This window comes from Apodemus sylvaticus, chromosome 4 (genome assembly GCF_947179515.1).
Source record: "Apodemus sylvaticus chromosome 4, mApoSyl1.1, whole genome shotgun sequence".
Lineage (NCBI taxonomy): Eukaryota > Metazoa > Chordata > Mammalia > Rodentia > Muridae > Apodemus > Apodemus sylvaticus.
Window position 1 is genome coordinate 118,702,651 of NC_067475.1, and position 26,274 is coordinate 118,728,924.

The window sequence follows — 26,274 nt, forward strand, 5'->3', positions numbered from 1 at the left end:
ATGTGAGCTTTGTTCAGATGTTTTCAAATGATTCCTTGGTGACTAAATTTCTTCACATTGTCCTTTATCCCTCTAACAGTATATTGTTCCTTGTACCATAATCACCAAGTGTACCCTTATTCTCAAAACCTCTATATCTATTTAAGAGTGCTTCATTCCTTAATTCTTGAAGGCATTCTGGTTCATTTCCTCATTAATCCTGGAAAAGATAAATATATTTCTTTAAGTTTCAAATAATGATTTCTTAAAAGGTCTAGTATGAACAAAAACTTCTTGTAAATATTTCACATTCCTAATAATTCCTTGTGTCTATACAAGCAAAACAGTTGTTTAAACAGATCATTGGCTGCTGGTTTTGGGTCTGGATATTAGTTCAGTATATTAATTATGAAACTTTAAAATATCTTTTAAGTTCTTCATTTCAAGATGATTTTTAGTTACTTTTCTACTGCTGTGACAACTGGCCAGTTCAATTTGTAGAATTCATTGGGGACTTATAATTAGAGGGTTAGGGTCCTGATAGCTTATACCTTACATATAAGTAGGAGGTAGAGAGAAGCAATTGGGAATGATGTGGTCTTTTGTAATCTAAAAGCCCACCCTGACTGACACACCTTCAAGGCTGTATCTCCCAGTCTTTCCCAAACAAGTCCATCAACTGGAAACTACAAATTTATTTGTATGAGTCTCTGGGGGCCATTAGCATTTAAACCATGACAGCATGAATCCAGTTTCACTTTAGAAGCAACACTTGCATTCATATGTAAAAGTATGTGTATATGAAAAAATTTAAAAGGAGAATACATAGTGATTAGGGATAAGGCCTGAAGTTCTGGGACAGGGAAGTCTTAAATTTTAAGAATGAAAACTTGATTTCGGAATTAGAGCAATGGTATGAAGAGTATTCTCTGCAGTCAGGTGATTTTGAAATAAAAAGAATGGGGGTGGATATGAAGAACCAAGAAATAGGTTCAGCATGATTATTGATACAGAGGAATTAACAAGGATTCAGAGTTAATTCTAATTTAAAGTAGAAACATTGTCATTTTCCTTTATATTATTTCCCTAGAATATAATTTGATGAGTTTTACAGATTTGATAAAATCAGGATAAAGGACATTTTGAGGTGCTTATCAAAAAACAGAAAGCCAAGAAGAGAAAGCTTTATATTAACTTTCAAACAACTTATTGTAAACCAGAATTCTGATAGTACTGACCCAGAGCCAGAAAGACAAATGTTTCATGTTCTCTGTAGTGGGTTGTCCTGATGCTTCTTGTATTCTAAGGCTAAAACTACTTGCTCAAGACTGGTTGTCCCTGAGACAAAAGTGTTCACAGGTAGAAGCTATATGGCATTGTGCCCAAGTTATTTCTGATTGATAAAGAGGCCAATAGCCAATAGCTGGGCAGAAGAAACATAGGTGGCGTTTAGACTTCTAGGCTTAGGGTTGGAGGAAAATCATGAGGACAAAAAGAAGGTGAAGAAGGAAGGAGAAGCTACCACGAGTCAGGTGAGTCAAGGAAATTCCAATTAACTGGCCAATTGGCGTTATGGGCAGCCCAGATGAAACACAGAAAGTAGTAAGTGATAATTTGGTGCTATCAATAGGAAATAATAGCATCAAGGGTAGATATCTGCTGAGCTCTTGTGCTGTTTAAGGCTTATTATAAATATAAAGGCTGTCTGCATCCTCTATCTGGGAATTAAATGGTCAAGGGGAGGGTAGAACCTCTCAGTCAGGATTGAGATTTCCTACAACAGGTCTCTCTCACATGTCAATGCTAGCTGTGCATCTTTACATGTGTGTGTGTGTGTGTGTGTGTGTGTGTTTGTGTGTGTGTATGCAAATTGTAGTTTCCATATATTTCAGGAGGTTTGTAAAGGTACATGGGGCATATCTCAATTGGCAGACAGAATCCCTACAGAATGATGTGGGGATTTGGGGGGTGAATAATAAAGCAGGAAGAATTAAGTAAGAGAAAGTGAGCAATAGTTTTGCACACCTAGGAATTCTGTGAGTACAGTAAGGGCTGGCTTGGCAAGACTGTCTGCTCTGGCTGGAACACAAACATGATTGCTCTTAAAACACACCTTTAAATCACAAACAATGTAGGTAAGATTAGTTTATAGAAAGAAGCAGTGTGTTTGAAAGCAATGTCTAATTGAGGGACAGCCAAAGTGGCAAGTCAAAGAAAGATTTTTGTCAGAGATAGGATATGCCCAACTCCTATGAGATCATACAGGAAAAGGAGAATATTTAAGAGCAGTGCAGGGAGAGAGAAGGGAGTTGGAAGTCAATCCGTTCAGATCAGTTCAGTTCAGTTCAGTTCAGTTCAGTTCAGTTCAGTTCAGTTAAGTTAGCTTGAGTCACTGCAGTGAATGCAGTACAGTGGACTTGAGCTCCTTAGTGAGTTCATGCAGTTCAGTGCAGCTCAGCAGAGGCAGGTGAAGCTAGAGAGTAAGAAGGAGCCAGAAGGTTAGGAAAAACACCAGAGTTTGTTTACAGCCAAGCAGAGCAATTCAATAACAAACTGAGGGAAGCCAGATTGAATCAGTCAGCTTGGAAAGGAGTTTGAGCCAGCACAGTTGAGTTGAACCAGCCAGCCAGCTTTCAGAATGAAGCTTATTCAGCAGTAAGTCTCAGAGGCTGAAGACATTCTAGGCCTAGATTATTTTGTATGGGGGCTAGAAGCTTCCAGAACTAGGGCTAGGTAAGCATCCAAGATGACATTTACATCTGACAAATAAAAGTTACATTCATACATGCCAATTAGTACAATAGTGGCACAAATATTATGGGATTAGCCAATCCTTTACTTCATACTCTGCTTGGATATATTTGTTTCTCTCAGAGTGCTGGCATTTCATTGTGAAGCAACACATTTATACTTGTATCTGTAGTTTTTAAGGTTTAGTGATTGAAGCTCATGTTACTATAATAATCCCAAATGATATTTACAAAACCTAAAAATAAAACTTATATCAGTGTGTCTAAAAAATGAAATAAAATAATGACATAATTCCATGCTTCAGGTACAGCAGGCTAGCTACATGGTTTTATGAAATCATCTTTCTCCTTTATTTTTCTATTCATTTCATTATAGGAACATCTCTTGTCTCCTAAATAACATAACTCTCATATCTGCCTTTCTAACACAACAGGAGTATAAGCCTCACATTAATTTTTGGTTAGTAAACCACTAAGTATAAGCAGTCTTTTACTTAAAACTTCTCATGTGTTCCTTACCTTGTGATATTATTTATCTTTACCCTATACCAATTCCTAAATCAACATTCATCAGATATAACTATTAATGTAAAATTAGTATGACATCAGGGTATAATTCTAGAAACTCACTTATGATAGAACTTGTATAAAACTTAGCATATATGTATATAAGCTATATCATGCATGCGCACACATACATGCATACACACACACAAATATATATATATATATCACTAAAGTGCCATGCAAGCAATTATAACAAGTATTATATGGTATCAGGTCATCTAAAAGAAGACTAAGTTTTCTTAAGGTTGAAATGGCAGAGCACTGGGCTGGTAAAGGTGAAGTAGCTGCTAGTGAGCCATAATCTGGGGATACAACTTATTGTACTAATGAGTGAGCGCCGAGTAATTTAATATCTCTGGAATCTTTATCACTAGCTTACTGTATTGAGAATATTATTATTAAAACACATTAAATCCTCAAAAAAATCACAAATTCTACAAAAATACTAGCTGATTTTTATATTGGTGTTTACTGTTTACAAGGGTCAGTTCCAGTTGCCATAGTGGACTCCATACCACAAAACCACACAGTTTGTCATTTTGGATAGGTATTTTTAATTGCTTAAACGTTTCAGGGAATTATCTTATTTTCTATATAGTTCCATCATACCATATCTAGAATTGGTGTTGGTTTTCAAGAATACTGTGTGTGTTTGCTCTTTATGAATACTATATGCAGTGCCATCATCAACAGCTTATAGTTCATTAGCATATGTCATACTCATCAGACCAGTGCATTGTCATCCTATAGTTAAAAAACAGGTTTTCACCTAGGTAACATGATACCATACATTATTTGCTGAATTCATAAATTTACAGGTTATTTTTTATCAATACTTATATACTTGGATATAATGATTATTATCTTATATATTAACATATGTTAACTACTTTACATGGAAATCTCCAATTTAATATGTGTTCTCCCCAAAGTTCTACAATTCTGCTGCAATGGTACATGGAATGTTATTTTTCAAAGGATTATAACACAGTAAGTCTCTGTGGTATTTTCTTTTTATAAAAATTAAGTATTTTTCTTCTTTGGTTAACCTTGGCTTTATTATAGAAAGTACTAAGAACTTCTTTTAATTCAAATGAAATATATGAAAGAAATCATTATAGCTGTATGAAATTCAAAGAATGCTTTTTAAACTGGGTATCCAGACACAAAATTATGATATATTTCTAATTTTTATTAAAGCATCTCATAATACCTTGTTGCTCTGAATGGTTACATCACTTTTCCATTTCTCTTCTTTTTCTTCCATGCTTACAGAGCTTAAAACTGAATGTGACTCTGAGGATTCCTTGTTTCTAGTCTATAAATCATGGGTAAGAAACAGTTTCTGTCAGAAGTTCATAGAATATCATAAAGAAATGAATGGATTATTTACATACACACTACAAAACCCTGAGTCTGAATCATCAAAAAAAATTAATTTAAGCTGAAATACCTTGGCATGAGGTATTGAATATTTTTGTTGAAGAAAAAAGAGTTAATCATAAGCTAAATTTCAAAACTTAAAAGTAAGCATAAGCCTATTTCTCTTAGAATACTGCATGGTTTTATTTAATCATGATATTCTATAGTTCTGGATAATTATTAAAAATAATATTTACATCTTTATTAATATAGTAATATATAGATATATTTAAGAAACTGTAATATAGATGATAATTCCACTGACTTTCTTTTCTTTATTATTAGATATTTTCTTTTTTTGTCCCAAGTCTTATGTTTATTTTATACTAGAAATATAAACCATTAAAAAGTTCCACAACTCTTTAAAATTCCTAATACTTCAAAATCTCAAATATCATAAATATAATATTGTATTAATATTAAGAATAAGTTGGACATAATCAACATATACCAAGATTATGAGGCATTTTTTCCAAATGAAAGTGACTAGCTTTCTTAAGTACTAGCTTGTGTCAAGTGGACACAAAATTAAGCAACACAGAGCTGTACTAGAAACAATATTTTGATATTCTATGTAGTCTCAAAACAACATTCTGCAAAGTGATTTTTTTGAACTGCTGGTATGATATTTCTTATTTTTGGAGGTCACGCTGGCCCTCTTGTTGTTGCAGCATTAAGGTTTCTGATTATGTGTGTTGTCATAGCTAATAATCAGAACAGCCAGTGATAACTTCAAAGTAATTTATTTGCCTTGACATCCCAGACAATGTAAAACCATGAATCCACTCATGTCTGATGTCACTAAGTAAGACTATCTAATTTAGGCTTATCTCAAACAAGTGGTGATCCTCCTGCCTCAGCGTAGTGAGGCTATCCTTTTGTTTTAGTCAAGGCTCTATTGTTGTGAAGAAACACCACCCACGACCATGGCAACTCTTATAAAAGAAAACATTCAGTTTGGGCTAGCTCACATTTCAGAGGCTTAGTTCATCATCATCATGACAGGAAGCATGCAGGCGTGCAGGTGGGCTCAGTGCTGGAGAGGGAGCTGAGAGTCCTACACCAGACCCAAGAGCTCCAGGAAAAGAAGGAGATGCTGTGCCTGGCTGGAGCTCCTGGAACCTCAAGTCCCACCTCCTGTGCTACACTTCCTGCACCAAGGCCTCACCTCTACGAATCCCACTCCTTCAGACTCCCATGACAATCAGTAAAATCATATGGTTCATTTTAACCTAATTTGTCAATAAAGATATTGCTTTTGATATGTAAAGAATTACCAAGGGATATTATAAAAAATAATTAGTAGAGTATGAAGCAGGCACTGGATAAACACAAACCTAGCAATCATTGAATGAAATAAGCTAGCTTTTCCACCTCCTTTGAATAGTTATTGAAGAGGCTATTTTTTTCTTTATTTACATTTCAAATGTTATCCCCTTTCCTGGTTTCCCCTCCGAAGACCCATATTCTATCCCCTCCCCTGCTCACCAACCTACCCCTTCCCCTGGCTTTCTTTATCTTTATGGGATCACCTAGAAATTACTTGAGAAGTATAGCAGTAAGTCAATTGTTTTGCGAAGTCATTTATTGAATTCAATAAACTAAGATATCTAGAATGGAGACTCTTGATATTCTGTTTTATCGTTTTTAATATTTATTTTTAATTTTTAATTATGTGTATATAGAATGGTATGTGACTGTGACTACAGGGGCTCTCGGAAGTCTGAAGTAACAGATACCCTTGGAACTGCAGTTACAGGGCGTTATGGACCTCTTGGGTACAGGAACCAAAAGTGTTATGCAATTTTAAGCACTGCGTAATCTCTCCAGTTCCTGTTTCTCAGTTTTGTATCTATAATTTAGCACTGTATTCAAGGAAAAAGACATGATTGATACATATTAAACGCAGGAGTAAGAAAATAACAATTCATTAGTTTTTACTCCAATAATGAAATATCTTCATACATTATTAACTATGAATCTCAATTATTTGGTAAAAGAAGCAGTGAGACCACCACATACCTAAACTGTGACTTTAAAAGGGATCTGTGACTCAAAACTTCCACTCTTCCTGGCAGCATCAGGCTGCCCTCAAGAGACTGAGACGTCCTTTTCTGAGATGTATAATTAACAAGAGTTTAGAGAAAAGCTCTAATTTTCCATGGAAATAAATTTCCCAAATTACAGTTGTCCAGTTTTGGCTAAATTTACAAGCTCTATAGGAACATCCCTCACTTTGCAGACTTTTGTACAAACATTTGGACTTAATTTCACAATGTCATTTTGGCACCCCCCACTCCCCCACCCCAGTTGAAGGCAGTAGAAAAGGAAAAGGAAAAAAAGAAAAAGAAAACCTAAGATGTAGTTTATTCTGTTTTGGGGATTTATAACTAACAATTTCTTTATTGGCCACATGCCCAGTTCTTGCTCAAAGTAGGAGTCAGAAAAACTCAGAAGAACTGGCTTACTGTTAACTGTTACAGCATCAAAAATTCAGAAGCTTAAATAATTTAAGAATATTAAGGTTAGATTAAGAAAGGCAAAATAAGATAGAAGAGTTAGAAGATCATAAGAAAAGATAGGTGGTCTTGAACCTTTTTTTCTTATTTGCTTTATTTACATTTCAAATACTATCCCTTTTCCTTGTTTCCCCTCCAAAAACTCCCTATCCCTTCCCTTGTCCCCCTGCCCACCAACACACCCACTCCTGTTTCCCTGCCCTGGCATTCCCCTACACTGGGCCAGCGATCCTTCAAGAACCAAGGGCCTCTTTTCTCATTGATGCCCTACAAGGCCATCCTCCGCTAAATATATGGCTGGAGACAGGGCTCCCTCCATGAGTACTCTTCGGTTGGTGGTTTAGTCCCCAGGAGCTTTGGGGTTAGTCGTTGGTTCATATTGTTGTTCCTCCTATTGGGGCTGCAAACCCCTTCAGCTCCTTGAGTCCTTTCTCTAGCTCCTCCTTTCGGGACCCTGTGCTCAGTCCATTGGTTGGCTGTGAGGATCCACTTCTGTATTTGTCAGGCTCTAGCAGAGCCTTTCAGGAGACAGTTGTATCAGGCTCCTGTCAGCAAGCACTTGTTGGCATCCACAATAGTGTCTGGGTTTGGTAACTGTATATTGGATGGATCCCCAGGTGGGTCAGTCTCTGGATGGTCTTTCCTTCGGTCTCTGCTCCACACTTTGTCTCTGTGTCTCCTCCCATGGGTATTTTGTTCCCCATTCTAAGAAGGACCGAAGTAGCAGTACACCAAAACTTTTTTTTAAATTCAATATAATTTATTTACATTTCAAATGATTTCCCCTTTTCTAGCCCCCCACTCCCCGAAAGTCCCTTAAGTCCCCTTCGCTTTCCCTGTCCTCCCACCCACCCCTTCCCACTTCCCTGTTCTGGTTTTGCCGGCTTTTTTTTTTTGAGACAGGGTTTCTCTGTGTAACCCCTGGCTGTCCTGGAACTCACTCTGTAGACCAGGCTGTCCTCCTCGAACTCAGAAATCTGCCTGCCTCTGCCTCCCAAGTGCTAGGATTAAAGATGTGTGCTACTACTCTCTGGCAAACAAATCTTTTCTTTTTTTTAAGAGTTTATTCATTTTAATGTATATGAGTACACTGTCATATGGTTACAGATGGTTGTGAACCACCATGTGGTTGTGTGATTTGAACTCAGGACTTTCAGAAGAGCAGTTAGTGCTCTTAACCGCTGATCCATCTTTCCAGCCCAATTTTTTTGTTTGTTTTGTTTTTTTCCCGAGACAGGGTTTCTCTGTGTAGTCCTGGCTGTCCTGGAACTCACTCTGTAGACCAGGCTGGCCTGGAACTCAGAAATCCTCCTGCCTCTGCCTTCCAAGTGCAGGATTAAAGAAGTGTGCCACCACCGCCCGGCTGTTTTTTTTCCTTAAAAGAAGCAAGATGACTGCGTTGGAACAAGGCATCGCTACAGACTGAAGAAGACACACTGTCACGAACGACAACACACTGCAAGAGTGAGAGTAGCCTTTGAAAAGCTGTGAATCTTTTTACGTGTGTATGCATGTGTGTATGCATGTGTATGCATTCCTAAGAATGTGGCTGGGCATACACATATGTGCATTTAAGCTTGAGGTCAACCACATGTACCGTGTACATGGGCCTTTGAGATGAGTTCTCTGCTTATCCTGGTTCTTATCAATTAGAATGGATGGCCAGCTAGTCCCAGGATCTGCTTGGCCCCACCTCTAGGATTACGAGGTTTTTTTCCTCACCAGGCTTGTTTTCTGTGGATTCTCAGAATTTGAACTCAGGCCCTCTGGATTGCAAGGTTCTACTCCCATGACTGTGCTGTCTCCTTCAGACACTTGTAAATAAACTTAGAGATCTCTAATGAACAGTAGGACATCCAAAAATCTGGATACCACTTTGCAAAATCGTGATAGTTCCTTCTTTTTTTCTGAAATGAATATTAAATATGAGTATAAATAATCTTTTTGACTGTCTAAATTTAAATTTTCAAAGCAGTATTGCCCTCTAAAAGGACATTTTATAAAGTCTATTTATTCCATTACACAAAGAATTTGGAAAAACTTATTGTATTTTCTTGCAAATATGTGAATTGTGCAGAAAAAGAAAATCAATCTTAGAACTATTAAAAACACAGACTATTTGTAGGCTAAAAATGGCACAGCCAAACTCCATCACTTACATTATTCATAAGTCTTGATTCCAAAGGACTTCCATTTTTCCTTAAATAAAATCCAAATTTAAAGGCTAGAAGCCCTTGATGAGTCAATAAAATATATCAAAAAGCTACTTCTAAAAGGAGGCTTCTAAATTGCCCCCAAAATTGGCCTTCCCCTGGATTAAGAGTATAAACTTCCCTTGAAAATCCTGTAATAGAAAATGATCACCTAGTTATAAGCTGAAAAAAAGTATTTTTAAAACTATTTTATTGGCATTTTTAACCTATACCTCATAATATTGAGTTAAGGCAAATGTGAGAGTTTTTTTTTAATTCTAAAGTTCATGAGACATAATGTATATAAGAAATAGTTATAACCTAAAAATTTCTAAATATTTACCTAGAAATTTTTATAGCTTTTATATGAAAGTCAATGAATACATGCTTACTTCTTGAATGTGTCTCGTGATTAAAAAGAAGCAGGGCTATACTATAAAGAGAAGTCGTACCCAGGCCCTGGGACAGGCTCTCTCTTATGATGTTGATCCACTGACACAAATTTTATTCTGCTCTTTATAAGTTCTAACCCAGTGGTTCTCAACCTTGCTAGTGCTATGACCCTTTAGTATAATTCATCCTGTTCTAATAACCACAACCATAGAATTATTTTTGCTGATATCCCATAAACCACTGTACTAAATTATGATAAGGATCAACTATCAATATTTTATGAAATATATTTGATCAAGAGAGATAAAGATATGGGTTCCATCAAAACATGGGCAATATGTCATTGCATCACAAGAACAATGAAAATCTAAAAGTCGTCTTCTGAAAACAAACTAACATATATTTTTATTCCTCAAAAAATCCTTTCAGTTGGAAGTTGAATTTTGATTATATGAAATAGTCCAGGCATGTTTTTCAAATGTGGCAACCTATTAGTGAGAGAATCTTTTTTTCATATTTCCTTTCCAATGATCAAAACTACAGTTATTTCTTTCTAGTTTATTTTCTAGAGTTTGAAATGATAATGTGTTCTCAAAGAATACTCTAAACAAAATCAGAGAAATAACAGTAACATGTGGCTAATTTTGTCTCATATATTCATTTTTCAGATTATTGAAGATGATGTATTATACTGATAAGCTAACCATAATATATAAGTTTTCCTTGTAACCAGAAACACATGTGTATTTATAGACCTCTTAGACTCATGTTTTGAAGTTTCTCTACTATTCTTTTACTTTGTGTCAGGAAAGCAGAAAACAAAGACTCTTGAGATTGCTATTTGCAAAATTGCTTATCATGTTACCTGGTTTTTCACCTTACACCAGTCAGAATGGCTAAGATAAAACTGGTGGAGTTTTTTGGGTCACTTACGTATACTATCGTATCATCTGCAAATAGTGATAGTTTGTCTTCTTCTTTTCTAATTTGTATCCCTTTGACCTCCTTATGTTGCCCTATTGCCCTAGCTAGTACCTCAAGTACAATATTGAAAAGATATGGAGAAGGGGGCAGCCTTGTCTAGTCTCTGATTTTAGTGAGATTGCTTCAAGCTTCTCTCCATTTAGTTTGATGTTGGCTACCAGTTTGCTGTATATTGCTTTTACTATGTTTAGGTGCGCGTCTTGAATTCCTGTTCTTTCCAAGACTTTAAGCATGAAAGGATGCTGAATTTTGTCAAATGCTTTTTCAGAATCCAATGAAATGATCATGTGGTTTTTTCTTTGAGTTTGTTTATGTCATGGATTGAATTGTTGAATTTCCCTATAGTGAACCATCCCTGCATCCCTGGGATGAAGTTTACTTGATCATGGTGAATGATCATTTTGATGTGTTCTTGGATTCGGTTGGCAAGAATTTTATTGAGTATTTTTGCATCGATGTTCATAAGGGAAATTGGTCTGAAGTTCTCTTTCTTTGTTGGATTATTGTGTGGTTTTGGTATCAGCATATTTGTGGCTTCGTAGAAGGAGTTGGGTAGTGTTCCTTCTATTTCTATTTTGCAGAATAGTTTGAAGAGTATTGATGTTAGGTCTTCTTTGAAGGTCTGATAGAATTCTTCATTATAACCATCTGGTCCTGTGCTTTTTTTTTTTTTTTTTTTTTTGGTTGGAAGATATTCTATGACCCCTTCTATTTCTTTAGGGGTTATGGGACAGTTTAGATGATCTATTTGATCCTGATTTAGTTTTGGTATTTGGTATCTTTCTAGGAAATTGTCCATTTCCTCCAGATTTTCCAGTTGCATTGAGTATAGGCTTTTGTAGTAGGATCTGATGATTTTTTGAATTTCCTCAGTTTCTCTTGTTATATCCCCCTTTTCATTTCTAATTTTGTTAATTTGGATACTGTCTCTGTGCCCTTTGGTTAGTCTGGCTAAGGTTTTATCTATCTTTTTGATTTTCTCAAAGAACCAGTTCCTGATTTTGTTGATTCTTTGTATGGTTCACTTTGTTTCCGCTTGAATGATTTCAGCCCTGAGTTTGATGATTTCCTGTCTTCTACTCCTGGGTGAATTAGCTTCTTTTTGTTCCAGCGCTTTCACATGTGTAGTTAAGCTGCTAGGGTATGCTCTCTCCCTTTTTTTTTTGAAGGCACTCACGGCTATGAGTTTTCCTCTTAGAACTGCTTTCATTGTGCTCCATAGATTTGGGTATGTTGTGCCTTCATTTTCATTAAATTCTAAGAAGTCTTTGATTGCTTTCTTTATTTCTTCTTTGGCCAAGGTATCGAGTATTGTTCAGTCACCATGTATATGTGGACTTTCTGTTGTTTTTGTTGCTATTGAAGACCACTCTTACTCCATAGTGATCTGATAGGAGGCATGGGATTAGTTCAATCTTCTTATATTTGTTGAGGTCTGTCTTGTGACCAATTATTTGTTCGATTTGGAGAAGGTACCATGAGGTGCTGAGAAAAAGGTATATTCTTTTGCTTTAGGATGAAATGTTCTATATATATCTGTTTAATCTAAAAGATCCAATCTTCAATTAGTTTCACTGTGTCCCTGTTTAGTTTCTGTTTACCTGATCAATTCATTGAGGAGAGTGGAGTGTTGAAGTCACCCACGATTTTTGTGTTAGGTACAATGTGTGCTTTGAGCTTAGTAAAGTTTCTTTTACAATTGAGGGTGCCGTTGAATTTAGAGAATAGATGTTCACAACTGAGAGTTCTTCTTGGTGGATTTTTTCTTTAACCAGCAAGAAGTGTCCTTCCCTGTCTCTTTTGATGACTTTAGGATGAAAGTCAATTTTATCTGATATTAGAATGGTAACTCTGGCTCATTTTCTGAGAGCATTGGCTTGTAAAATTGTCTTCCAGCCTTTTACTCTAAGGTAGTTTTTTTCTTTGATACTGAGGTGTGTTTCCTGTATGCAGCAAAATGTCGGGTCCTGTTTGTGTATCCAGTCTGTTAGTCTACATCTTTTTATTGGGGAATTGAGTCCATTGATGTTAAGAGATATTAAGGAATAGTGATTATTACTTCCTGTCATTTTTGATGATATTTTTATATTTGAGTGGTTATCTTCTTTTGTGTTTGATGAAAGAAGGTTACTATCTTGCTTTTTCCAGGGTGTAGTTTCCCTCCTTGTATTGGAGTTTTCCTCCTGTTATTCTTTGTAAGACTGGGTTTGTGGAAAGATATTGTGTAAATTTGGTTTTGTCATAGAATATCTTGGTTTCTCCATCTATGGTGATTGAAAGTTTTACTGGGTATTGTAGTCTTGGCTGACATTTGTATTCTTTTAGAGTCTGCATGAGATCTGCCAAGGATCTTCTAACTTTCATGGTCTCTGGTGACAAGTCTGGTGTAATTCTGACAGCTCTTCCTTTATATGTTACTTGGCCTTTTTCTCTTATTGCCGTTAATAGTCTTTCATTGTTTAGTACATTTGTGGTTTTGATTATTATGTGACGAGAGGTATTTCTGCTCTGGTCCAGTCTGTTTGGAGTTCTGTAGGCTTCTTGTATATTCATGGGCATCTCTCTCTTTAGGTTAGGGAAGTTTTCTTCCATAATTTTGTTGAAGACATTTGCTGGCCTTTTCAGTTGTAAATCTTCACTCTCATCTATACCTATATCCCTTAGGTTGGTTTTCTCATTGTGTCCTGGATTTCCTGGATGTTTTTGGTTAGAAGGTTTTTGCATTTTGCATTTTCTTTGACTGTTGAGTCAATGTTTTCTATGGTATCTTCAGCATCTGATTTTCTTTCTTCCATCTCTTGTATTCTATTTTTGATATTTCCATCTATGGCCCCTGATTTCTTCCCAAGGTTTTCTTTCTCTAAAGTTGTCTTCCTTTGTGATTTCTTCATTGTTTCTACTTCCATTTTTAGATCAAAGATGGTTTTGATTGGTTTATTCATTTGTTTGTTTGTGTTTTCATTTAATTCTTTAAGAGATTTTTGCTTTTCCTCTTTCATGACTCTGCCTGTTGACTCAATTTCTCCTGCATTACTTTAAGTGATTTTTGTGTTTCTTCTTTATTGGCTTCTATCTGTTGACCCATATTCTCCTGAATTCCTTTAAGTGATTTCTGTGTTTCCATTGTAAGGGCTTCTAATTTATTTATGTTCCCCTGTATTTCTTTAAGAGATTTATTTATGTCCTTTTTGTGTTCCTCTAGCAGCATCATGACCAGTGATTTTAAATTCAAATCTTGTTTTTCTGGTGTGTTGGGGTATCCAGGACTTGCTGTTGTTGGAGAATTGGGTTCAGACACTGCCATATTGCCTAGATTTCTGTTAGTAAAGTCCCTATGTCTGCCTTTTGTCATCTTGTTATCTCTTGTGTTAGTTGGTCTTGTTGTCACTGGCTGGTATTTGAACCTCCTGTGAGCCTGTAAGGCTATTTTAGCACCTCTGGATGACTGGGTTTCCCCTGACACAGATGGCTGATGTGATGCCCTCCTCTTGGGTGCCCTTGGAGCCCTAGTGTGACCTTCCCCAAGTTGTCTTTGTGAACCTGGTGTTACATGTTTGCTCCTTCAGGGGGTGATGATAGCGGATGCTACGGGGACCTTTTCCAAGTTCTGATCCTTCTGCAGGGCAAAATATCCCTTCATTGGTGCATAAACAGCCAACCAAGCTGTCCAGGCCCTGAGTCCAGGTAAAAGCCTGACAGGCTTAGGCCTGAGCGATGTTTCCCTTGGGCTATGTCTACTAACTGGTTCTGTCAGGTAGCCAAGATGGCAAGGTGTGCCCCTGCAAGTGCTGGGCAGTCTGTAGGGCAAACGACCCTGACCAGGTTGGAGCACAGAGGGCCCAGAGAGCTGCCCGAGGCCTGGGTGCATGCAACAGCTGCCAGGCTTAGACTCAAGCGATGTTAGTCTCGGGCTATGTTTGCTAGCTGGGTTTGTCTGTTCGATCTCTCTGGCGTCAGGTAGCCAAGATGGTAGCGTGAGCCTACCCCTGCAAGTACTGGGCAGTCTGCAGGGCAAACGCCCATCTGGCCAGGTTGGCACACAGATGGCCCACCGAGCTGCCCAGGGCCTGGGTGCAGGCAAAAGCCTGCCAGGTTTAGACCCAAGTGATGTTAGCCTCGGACACTGTCTGTGTACCTGGCAATGTCAGATCCCTCTGGTGTCCAGGAGTCAAGATGGCTACGCGCCTTTCCTGACTCGCAGGAGGTAGAGGTCTAATGGGACTTCAGTGCAGTAAAAAGTGCTGCAACTCCTCCCCACACAGCCTGACTGGCTGGTGGTGGCCAGTGGTAGCAGGTGCACCTTCCTGGTCCCTCTTGCCTTGCTTCCTTTGGTGGTGACACTCTCGGCCGGACACACTGCTTCTGCCCCTGCTGCCTCTTGTCCACTAATTAACTATAAATTTTAGTCTTAAATTCACGCACATCATTATCAATCTGAATAAACCAAGCTAAGGCATTTAAAAATGAACAAGCACAAATCATTCATACTTGGGTCTTGATAACATGAGTTAGTCTGTTACTAAAATCCAATCACTGCTACAAAAGATTACTTTCAGAATTTTTTGTGGCATTAAGATTTATTTGGCATAATCATGTTTCTCCACCCTGATTGTGACATCTATGGCATAACTACAATGCTTAATCCTTAGAAGCACCACAGAAGAGGGAACAGAAAAACTGTATGAGCCAGATGACAAGGAAGCCTAATGCTAGATAGTATCTTCTAAACAAGATAGAGTTGATATGCCCGCAAAATATCAACAATATGGTGGCCTAGGCAGCATCAAAAATTATTTTAGTTATAGATAAGAAAGCACTTACTCCTGAGACAAAGAATTGAACTATGTTGTTGATACGCAGTTGGAAGAGAAGGCTGTAATGGTGTATTAGCACAGATACACTAGACACTGACGACATAATTGGAAAACATTTTTGGTGTTGTTCTGGCATGAGATACAACCATACTAGTGAGTATTACCTTGTAGCAAGATTTCTCTTCTCCCTACAAGGGATATTTGTGATATCTGAATAAGCTTTTGTTTTTCAACTTGGGTATACTCTATACCATGCGTCCAATAAACATTTTTCGAATGAGTAAGAAGTGTGTCATTAAATATATGGGGTTGACTAACATCCTGTTTACTTTCAAGTTCATCATTATCAAATCTTGATTTTTTTCTTCGTAATATTTTTAACATTTCTTTCTTTTTCTCAGACCCTGAAAAGTGTTTCCATTATTTCCATGATTTTCTGTATAAGTCTGTGTTTTTAACATTTATACCTATTTGGTCTTCCTGTTGCCATGTAATTCCTTTACATTTTTGTAACTTTTATAGATTATTTTATATTTGTTTCTATTTCAAATGTTGTCCCCCTTCCCTGTTTCCCCTCTTCAACCCCCTATCCCAGCCCCCCTCCACTCTGGTTCTATGAGGGAGCTCCCCCCCCCACCTGCTCCCTCCCAATTTTCTAAATTCCTGAATATTCTCTAACACCTTTCCTACAACCAGGAGTTTACTATTACCTGAAGTGAAACTTGAATACTTCAGGACACTAACATTCAGTTTAATGCTTTAATCATACTTTTCATACTTGGAATTTTACAGTTTGTTTAAGCTGTGATGTTTTAAAAAACAGTTGTTTTCAGTATTAGTTGAGAAGGTCAATGTCAATATACATTTTCTAGTAGCTAATGCTGGATCTGTGAATAAACTTCTCATACTGTATCAGGGGCATCAGGTACAGGATCCTTTGTGTATCTATTACTTTAGGGATTAGGGGAAGGATATTGTTTCATATTTGCTGGGTAGTCAAAACAAATGGTTCTTCAATGACTTGGTAAAAAAAATAAAAACTAGAAGAAACTAGATTTTTAAGACCCTGAACCCATTATTCACATTCACCACAAAACTCTGTTACAGAAAATATCTGAAGGATAAAAACAAATCACCGGTCACACCAGTGAGTGGAAACTGTTGCTTTGTAAAGAAGAGTGGAAAAATGAGATGTTTGTTTCACACATTTTGGCTTCCCTCTGCCCAGCTGACTCTTAGCAGCTAGAGAGCCTATTTCTTTTGCATCTGTGTTACGGTCTCTTATCCATCATGGCCTTGGAATGAACTACACCAGCAAGACAGCTTGAAACAAAAACATACATATACATTGGCAGGAGTCTTCAGGCTCTTTTTAGAATCATTGCTTTTAAGTCAGTTTGGCTCCTGGCCAAATTTAAAAGAAAAAGAGCAACAGTTAAACAGCTGGTACCAATTATACTGATTTCAGTGGGTGTACACGCTCCAGTGTTAGAGCAGCAAGCAGAGCCCATGACATAATGGGCTAGTTATTTAAAACTGGACTGCAGTGCTTAGCTCAGATTGCCAGTTGGCGTCTCTTTAAGAAATCTTCAGAGTTATTGCACCCAAACTCTTGTAATCAACAGTCATTACTATATTAGTGTGTTTGTGGTCCACAGAAATTGTCATGTAAGTGTGCATACACTCCACTTGAATTTGTTAGTAGCAAAAAAAAAAAAATAAATCCCTTAGAAAGAATTAGATAAATAGTTTCTATAAATACTTGTTTGATAAGCAATTTGTTTGGACACTAGCAGAGAGTTATGTGGCTTGAAAATTGAAATACATTGTGCTAATTAACAAAACAAATGACATATTATTTGAAATGTTTCAACATGACAATTTACTTACAAAGTATTTTTCTCTCAACTTCATTTAGAGGAATAATGAAAAAACTGCAGAGATGGTCAATTGTCAATCCACTTAAAACATACATAATTTTTGTAATGTATTTTTATGTTTATACTTTATTTTATAATCTATCCTTATTTTTTTAAGAAGCTACATGCAGTTATTTTTCTGTAGAACCAGGAGGAAAATGTTAGCCCTATTAAACAGAAAGAATTTGGAAGAGACAAAAACTCCACTTGATAAGTTTTCTCCGTAAGAACTACATGTTCTAAATTTGGCAAGGTTTACTGGTTTTAATATGTTCCACTCTGAAATAGAAACTCTCTTAAGTTTACTTTAGGAAAAAAAATAAATCCATTGCTCTCCATCAGGATGAGCATCTCACAAACCACAAAGAGGATTTTGTAACTAGGCAACCAGGGTCAGGGAGACTGTAAGCAGGGCCTGCTGAACACACACAGCAGGCCGAGTGTGAGTTTGAGCTGGGGAACACAAAGTGGAGATAGAATTTTGAAGCACTCCTTTTAAAAACACATCATTCCATAATACCTTGCAGGTGTGTACCGTGAAAACCAGCTGCTCCGAACTCATGCTTTGAAGGGAAAACAGTTTATTCAGAATATTTTCCAGCATAAATGTATCCTGATTAGCCAAAGAAAACTGGAAAACAAAACCCTCAGGTCTTTTTGTTACTCCTGCCATCTCAGTTGAGTGTTAAGTGAACATTTGCCTCCGCTAGACAAAGATATAATCTATGCTTGCAAAGAAAAGGGACAATCTGCAAACGCCTATACCAAAGCCAATTAAAATAGTTGAAAGATTTTCATGGATTTTCACATGTTCTTTTCAAGTAACTGAGATCATTATTTCTAAGTTTCTACATGTTCACAGAGCACAGCACAGAGTCGTCGCCTCTATATGAATTTAACAAATCAGCAGACGTGACAGAAATCAAGCGCTGTTATTGATTTTGAGGTTGCTTTTAAGATCTAACATCTTTTGGGCTCAAGAAGTGACATTGGTTTATAGCACTGAGAGATGATTTCAGAGAACCTTGGAGATTATTCCATTTTGAGAAACAAAAGAGTGCTGTGAACAGCTCTAAAATGTTTATGTCCCTCTTACCACGAGTGGATAATATGGAGAGTATGAGAGACTTTGGAACTCTAAATGTGATAGCTTCATCAAACTTCTCCACTCAAGGCTTAAGGCACTGTGGGGAAGAGGAGGTAAAAGGTTGTAAGAACCAGAGGTGATGGATGATTTCAGGGAAACAAAATCTTCCGGAGTGCAGGATGCACAGGGATTACATATGTTCAAGTCAGAGAAGGTCACAGCATTGAGATGAGGAAGGAGATATGAGCCTGCACCCCTAACACAGTGGCACTTTTCAATCCATACCCACTTAAAGGGAAAATTTAGATTTCTACAATAGAACATCACTGGGTATATTAAGCAGTATACAGAGTGGACTCATGCCCAGGATTAGTTGCTGAACATTAACATGAACTCCCTGTTGTGTCTTGGTTTGTTTTCATGTGAGTGTGTACGCTTTTTCTTACACACTGCCGTATATTATTTTGCTGGTCTTTTGCTCGTTTCTTTTGATTCTGTTTTTGACATGTTGTTTGCTTCTCGTTTTTGATTTTTTATTTATTTTGTGTGTGGGTATTTTCATTTTTGGTTGGTTTGATTGAAAATGAAACACACACAGAAATGGAGGGAGATAGGGAGACAGACAGACAGACAGACACACACACACACACACACACACACACACACACAGATGCGGGGGAGGAAGATTGAAGAACCCTAAGTTGGGTAGGTAGGGAGGATCTGGGAGGAGGGAGGATAGGACAATAGTTTCAAAATATATTGTATAAAGATATTGTTTCTAAAAATGAGAAGATTGGGAAATATAAAAAAGTTGTTATGAATAGTAAAATCTGTTGGTAGGTTAAAAATATATTTTATGAAAAACTAAAGACTTGTCTATCATTTTTAATCCATTGCTTATCATTATGTGTGAATGTGTTTTTGCACACGTATATGTACAAGTTATTTTGTGTGTGTTTGCATTTGTGTATGTGTGTGTGTGTGTGTGTGTTTGCACTTGTGGATTGTCATTTCATGTGCTTGGAGTTTAATAGCAACATGTAGATTTTATTCTTTCTTTTCTTTACAGGGTCCCAGGTCCTCAAACTTTCATGGTGAGCAGGTTAACTCTCTGAGCTATCTTACCAACTGCTGGCATTTGCCACTGTGCTAAAAATTTGGTGAGAAATTTTGATATGTTTGATCCACACCTCTGCCCTAACACACACTACCTTTCCATGCATTTCCCCAGAAGGTGTAGTTCTGTCTGAGAACAGATCACGGCTGCTTGAAGGGTAAAAAAACAAATTGCGACAAGCAACTTTTTAGCTGTGCAGTTGAAACAATTTCCAGTTTACTTTGGTGGCATTGCCTTTAAAGTCTTGCAATTTAAGCATGATAATAGAAATCTTGGTGCTGGTTTAGGGGTACACACCATGTTTAGTAAGTGTGTTGCCCATTAGTGAACAATGAAGAACAGGCAGGATGCATAAGAAAATCATCTTTAAGATTGTTTAAAAAAACAGGAAAAGAAAAACACAAACTTTGTTGCTGTCTTTTCCAACTTGTCTTCTCTGCTGCTATTTTTGACCATTACACCTGCAGCTAAATGCCAATGGGAACATAATTCAGTGTAATCTTCGGTGTTTAAAGAGAAAGCTGTGTCTCATAGTAAAGCTGTGTTTGCTGAACCCAAGGGCTCTTATTTTAGCATATATACCTGACCCACAACTACAGGCAAGGTCCACATCTCCCCACATGATATTGAGAAAATTTATTTGCATGCCTAGTCTATAAGCCTGTAGGTGAGATGACAGGATGCTTGGTTCAACAGTATTTCTGAACTTGTGACCTTTCCCTCTTAGCTGATCATCAGAAAAGAATATGGTGTTAAATGTATACAGACTCTAGATAAATATACAAATCTTTGCTTCAGTGGAAGAATAGTAAGGAAAGAAAATTCAATATTCCCTCCTTTAGCCTGAAGATTTCAGAGGAGTCAGATGTTGCACACTGTTATTAAGCAGTTTCGTGTTAATGTATAGACTAGGCAGGATGGGAAAACTATGTAGATGGATTAAAGTTAGATGCAGGTTTTCTGTAGATTTTGTATTGTATAAACATCATTTAAAAACCTATATCGACATTTCTCAAATCAAGTCTGTGACAGTCTTATGTGAACTCAACATAATAGAAAAATATAAATTATCTACTTCATGTTTTATCAGTTCCATGTTCAACTGAAACAGTGCAGTAGAATTTCAAGATAAGCAATTGAAATCTTATATATATAAAGACTATTTCTATATCTATTCTTTAGCACAATCACTATGTAAACCCACATACCCTTGAATAATAAAATCAAATATAAAATATTTTTGGTTAGAAATTTGTCCTCACCAAAAAGTATTATTGGGGATTGTTTTTTCATGGCATTGATGCAACATAAATTTTAGGGCTTAATATATGTGTGAATATGTATTTTGAGAACATGTCTATAACATCTACTTCGTCTTTTAATCATCCCGTAATATAAATATGCTTCAAGACATATGAGCCATAAAGCTTTCATGAACCTTAACTTTCCCAGTACGTGCCATCTGTGAACCAGATGGAAAAAGCCAAACTGTCCCCTCATTTCCTGTGTGGTTCAAGAGGAACGGATGCTTAATAGTTTGATCTCAGCACAAGTACAGCTGATTGTCTGCAGGTTGCAGTTTCTCCTGTTTAACACTAAGACATATTGACTACTAATGAGCTGCTTCTACTATTTTCTTGATATGTCCTTGAAACATTGATATTGCTCCTCTCCCAAAGCCTGAGGAAATGTTGATTCTCTCGTGCAATCCAGACGACAGGCTATCTGTAGCCCTTGCAAACCTTGTCTTCTTAGTGCTGCAAACTAGCCAAGAAGACAGGAGGATAAAGAAAACATTAGATATGCTTTGAAGTTACACCCTGGCTCTTTCATCTAATAGCTCAACATAAAACTTTAGAAACGACTTTTTGGAAATCCAAAGTCAGATATCTTATTTAAAAAATGGAGAAGTTCACATTTGTATTAAGTTCATCTTGGAAAACCACATTCAGTGTTTCATTTGCTGTTTGTCTTGTTTGAGGCATCAGGAATATAAATGGTCAACAGACAGAGGGATAGAGCTACTCCATACTGCAAAAGAAATCCTGGAAGAAAACAGTTTACATTTGAAAGACAAATACATTAAAAAACACTTACTTTATAATTAATACAAAAATTTTTTTTGTTGTTTTTTTTTTTTTGTTTTTTTTTGTTTTTTTTTTTTTTTTGAGGCAAATTTTCTATGTTTAGCTCTGGCTATCCTGGACCTCACTCTGTAGACCAGGCTGGCGTCAAACTCAGAGATCTACCTGTCTCTGTTTTGTGAGTATTGGAATTAAAGATGTACATTACTATGTCCAGCCTTAGAAAGACATTGATAAATGGGAGTCAATGAGAAAGATGTACAAAAATAAATAAGTAGTTTGGAATTGTTTAGATATCCCATGATTGTAACCCTGGGAGAATAATGTTGATTATTTTAAATAAACCTTTCTATCTAGACATGCAAAGTCCATTATCTTAGTAATTTGTACACCTGATGAATTTAACACATTGATTTAACTTAGTCTAAAACTAATGCAAAATTAATTCAATTAACAGATGAATGAATTAATTTATTTTAGTTTAATTAATAAATACCTGCTGATATCATTTATGCCTGAAATTTTTTTTCAAATTTTGACCTGTAGCCTTCTCTCTGCAGCTACAATTTACTTTAGACTCAGTAAGCTCTATCTTCAGGTACACCACCACACAGACGCTAGTGTTCTTATTTTGCAATTCAAAGTAAGAGTAAATTTCAAAGCAGAAATTTACAATACCTTGTATAATATAGAAGTGGCTTATAGCTTTATTATTTATTTACAAAAAGAATAATTATATGAAATTTCATTGCAGTTGCTGGAAAATTGTGATGTAGTTGGCCAGCTTCTCTGTCAATTCTCTGATATTATATTGAATAAAATGCATATATATATATATATATATATATATAATGCATGACAAACTTAATAGACCAAAAACTTGCAATGAATTGTTCATGGCATCATTAATCCATGTTTAAAAAGTTATTGTGTTAATTAATAGTCTTTCTCTTGAAGAAGAAATATTGAAACAGTATAATTAACAATTTAAGTTTTGAGGAGGACAGGGGGTGTTTCCAAATCAAGGTCCCTCACATTAGTCTTATTTTCTTTACAATCTAAATGAATGCAATTTTTCAGCTTTAAAGGTTTTAGCAATTATTTTACTATTAAGAGGAAAATATTAATGTCATCATTTAGTATTTAAGTTAATCTCACAATTAATGAACTCTATCAAATTAGTTAAAGTAATCTTCAGAGGCTTATTACTAGCATTCCTAATTGACCATGAACATATGATCTTAAATGAGTCTTGAGTTTACTTGTTTATGAATTTCTGCACAAGTGTGGTGCACATATCTATCTATCTATCTATCTATCTACCTACCTACCTACCTATCTTTCTTTTCTTACTTTTTTCCTTACTTCTTTCTTTTTTTATTGATCATCTATCATCTATGCCTACCTATCATTTATCTACCTACCTATATATCATATCTTTATTTATCTGTCTATGTATTGACTGATTATCAATTTATCTGTTCATCTATTCAAATTATATGTGCTTTGCTATCATTAATAAATATTAATATAATTTATTATTCTCAAACAAACTTAATCAAGAATTAAATTAAAGTAACTCATTATACAGTATGTATTAGTCTTTGACATAAAGGAAATACATTTTACAACCTACATCTATGAGAGAGTATTACTTAGAATTAATTTAGAATGCATACACTTCTGTGCATATGTGTAAGTGCACAGCATTCTATCTTTGAATGACAGACACCAAGAGGCCTAATTTTTATTGTAATGCTTTGCTTAAATCAATCAGCCTTTTGCTTCAATTCGATTCAAATCCAATGTAATGTATGATACTATACCAATCTTTTCTTTTAAAGGCATAATTTTTACTTTGCAAAAATGTCCATTGTATATAGGTATAGATTAATACCATGTACACTGAGTTACACTGCATAGCCTAATGTTTGATTTACTGTCTTTACCCCTTGCTTTCCTATATCTGATCCTGGTAAGGGTTTTTATAACTTTACTCAATGTTGTTCTGACTAGTAGTTTTACTTGCGATTATTTGCAGAAGTGCAGAGGCTTCATTTCCCTTTTTTCCTAACAGCTTTGATTCTTTTGTATAATGACTTCATCATGGAATTGTTTGGTTTGGGATGCCTTTCTTGTTCTTCGTAATGAAATTGTAAAAAACTAATGAGGACATATTGGCATAAAATAATGATAGCCAGATTTTTAGAATAAGCTCTTGTTTCTTTCGGGCTTATATTTATTTACTTAGTGCTTCATGCAGCTGTCCTCAGAGTTAGACAAACATTTAGGTTGGATTATTAAAACTCAACTTGTTCTTTGGTTTGAGGTAAAGTTCACATCATTTCTACATAGTGCACGATTTGCTAGCAGACTTAAATTTTGGCAATATCAGTTCTCATTTGTAGAAATTCCCAGCATATTTAAGGACTTATGGGTCATATTTTTTTTAATTTTTTTATTCGATATAATTTATTTACATTTCAAATGATTTCCCCTTTTTTAGCCTCCCCCCCCACTCCCCGAAAGTCCCGTAAGCCCCCTTCTCTTCCCCTGTCCTCCCTCCCACCCCTTCCCAGTTCCCCGTTCTGGTTTTGCCGAATACTGTTTCACTGAGTCTTTCCAGAACCAGGGACCACTCCTCCTTTCTTCTTGTATCTCATTTGATGTGTGGATTATGTTTTGGGTATTCCAGTTTTCTAGGTTAATAACCACTTATTAGTGAGTGCATACCATGATTCACCTTTTGAGTCTGGGTTACCTCACTTAGTATGATGTTCTCTAGCTCCATCCATTTGCCTAAGAATTTCATGAATTCATTGTTTCTAATGGCTGAATAGTACTCCATTGTGTAGATATACCACATTTTTTGCATCCACTCTTCTGTTGAGGGATACCTGGGTTCTTTCCAGCATCTGGCAATTATAAATAGGGCTGCTATGAACATAGTAGAGCATGTATCCTTATTACATGGTGGGGAATCCTCTGGGTATATGCCCAGGAGTGGTATAGCAGGATCTTCTGGGAGTGAGGTGCCCAGTTTTCGGAGGAACCGCCAGACTGATTTCCAGAGTGGTTGTACCAATTTGCAACCCCACCAGCAGTGGAGGAGTGTTCCTCTTTCTCCACACTATGGGTCACATTTTAACTATGAAAATTGAATAGTTGGACTCTCAAAATGACATGTAAAGAGCTTTCAGAGAGTTCTTGGGTCAAAGTGAATGTGACACATAGAGTATTATATGTGTGACTTAATTTTATTCTGATGTAACCAATAAGAAGTCTTGCTTCACAGCCCTAAGATACAGGAGCAATCCTATAACGTAATGTATTGTTCAAACGCTTAGAATAGGGACAAACCATTGCAGCAATTTTAAGACTGGGAAGTGATTATTTCAGTGTTTTGAGTCTTGTCTTGATCACAACTCACCATGTTTTCTCTAATAGTAATAAAGTCAGAATGAAAAAAAGGTTGTGATTTAGGTCATCTAAACTTAAACAGGAAAAAAAATCTTTCATATCCTCTTGAAAAAGCACGTGTTATTCTTAATAAAATATTTTTGAGAGGTCTAAGCAGGTGCTAGCCAACAAGATTGCAACAGTTGGAGTGGGCATCTGAGGTGGGCAGCGACCGCACTGCTGCTCCCGGAGCCCACGCCTGCCCACCCGGGGAACTATTAGCTGCAGCCAGGCTCTACCACAAGAAGGTTGTGGATCATTATGAAAACCCTAAGAACGTGGGGTCCCTTGATAAGACATCTAAAAATGATGGAACCTGATTGGTGGGGGCTCCGGCATGTGGTGACATCATGAAATTGCAGATCCAGGTGGATGAAAAGGGGAATATTGTGGAAGCCAGATATAAAACATTTGGCTGTGGCTCCGCCATTGCCTCCAGCTCCTTAGCCATGGAGTGGGTAAAGGGGAAAACCGTGCAGGAAGCCCTGACCAATAAAAACACAGACATCGCCAAGGAGCTCTGCCTGCAGCCTGTGAAACTGCACTCCTCCATGTTGGTGGAAGATGCCATCAAGGCCTCCCTGGCTGATTACATACTGAATCAAGAGTGCAAGAAGGAAGAGCCAGAGAAGAAGTGAGCCCTGGAGACACTCCAGCGGGTCACAGCAGCTGCTTCCTGTCACCCATCAAAAGAAGCTACGCGAAATGTACGCACGCTATTCGCCATTTGAGCTGTGGCTCTGATGTGAACAAGATGTGCGTTGATTACGCCCAATCCTGAGTTCCTTATTTCAGGTCACGTGTGGCCTTCGTGCAGTTAATGTCTCTCTTTATGTTTTTTGTTTTTGTTTTTCAAGTCAGGGTTTCTCTTTGTAGCCCTGGCTGTCCTGAAACTCACTCTGTAGACCAGGGTGACCTTGCACTCACAAATCCACCTGCCTCTGCCTCCCAAGCATTGGGATTAAAGGCCTGTGCCACTACTGCCTGG

At 36.8% G+C, this 26,274-nt stretch overlaps 1 pseudogene; it reads left to right on the plus strand.

Annotated features, from left to right (window-relative positions):
* Positions 1 to 25,924, plus strand: part of LOC127683698 (iron-sulfur cluster assembly enzyme ISCU, mitochondrial-like) — a 45,140-nt pseudogene extending 19,216 nt beyond the window's left edge.
* The last annotated feature ends 350 nt before the right edge of the window (positions 25,925 to 26,274 follow it).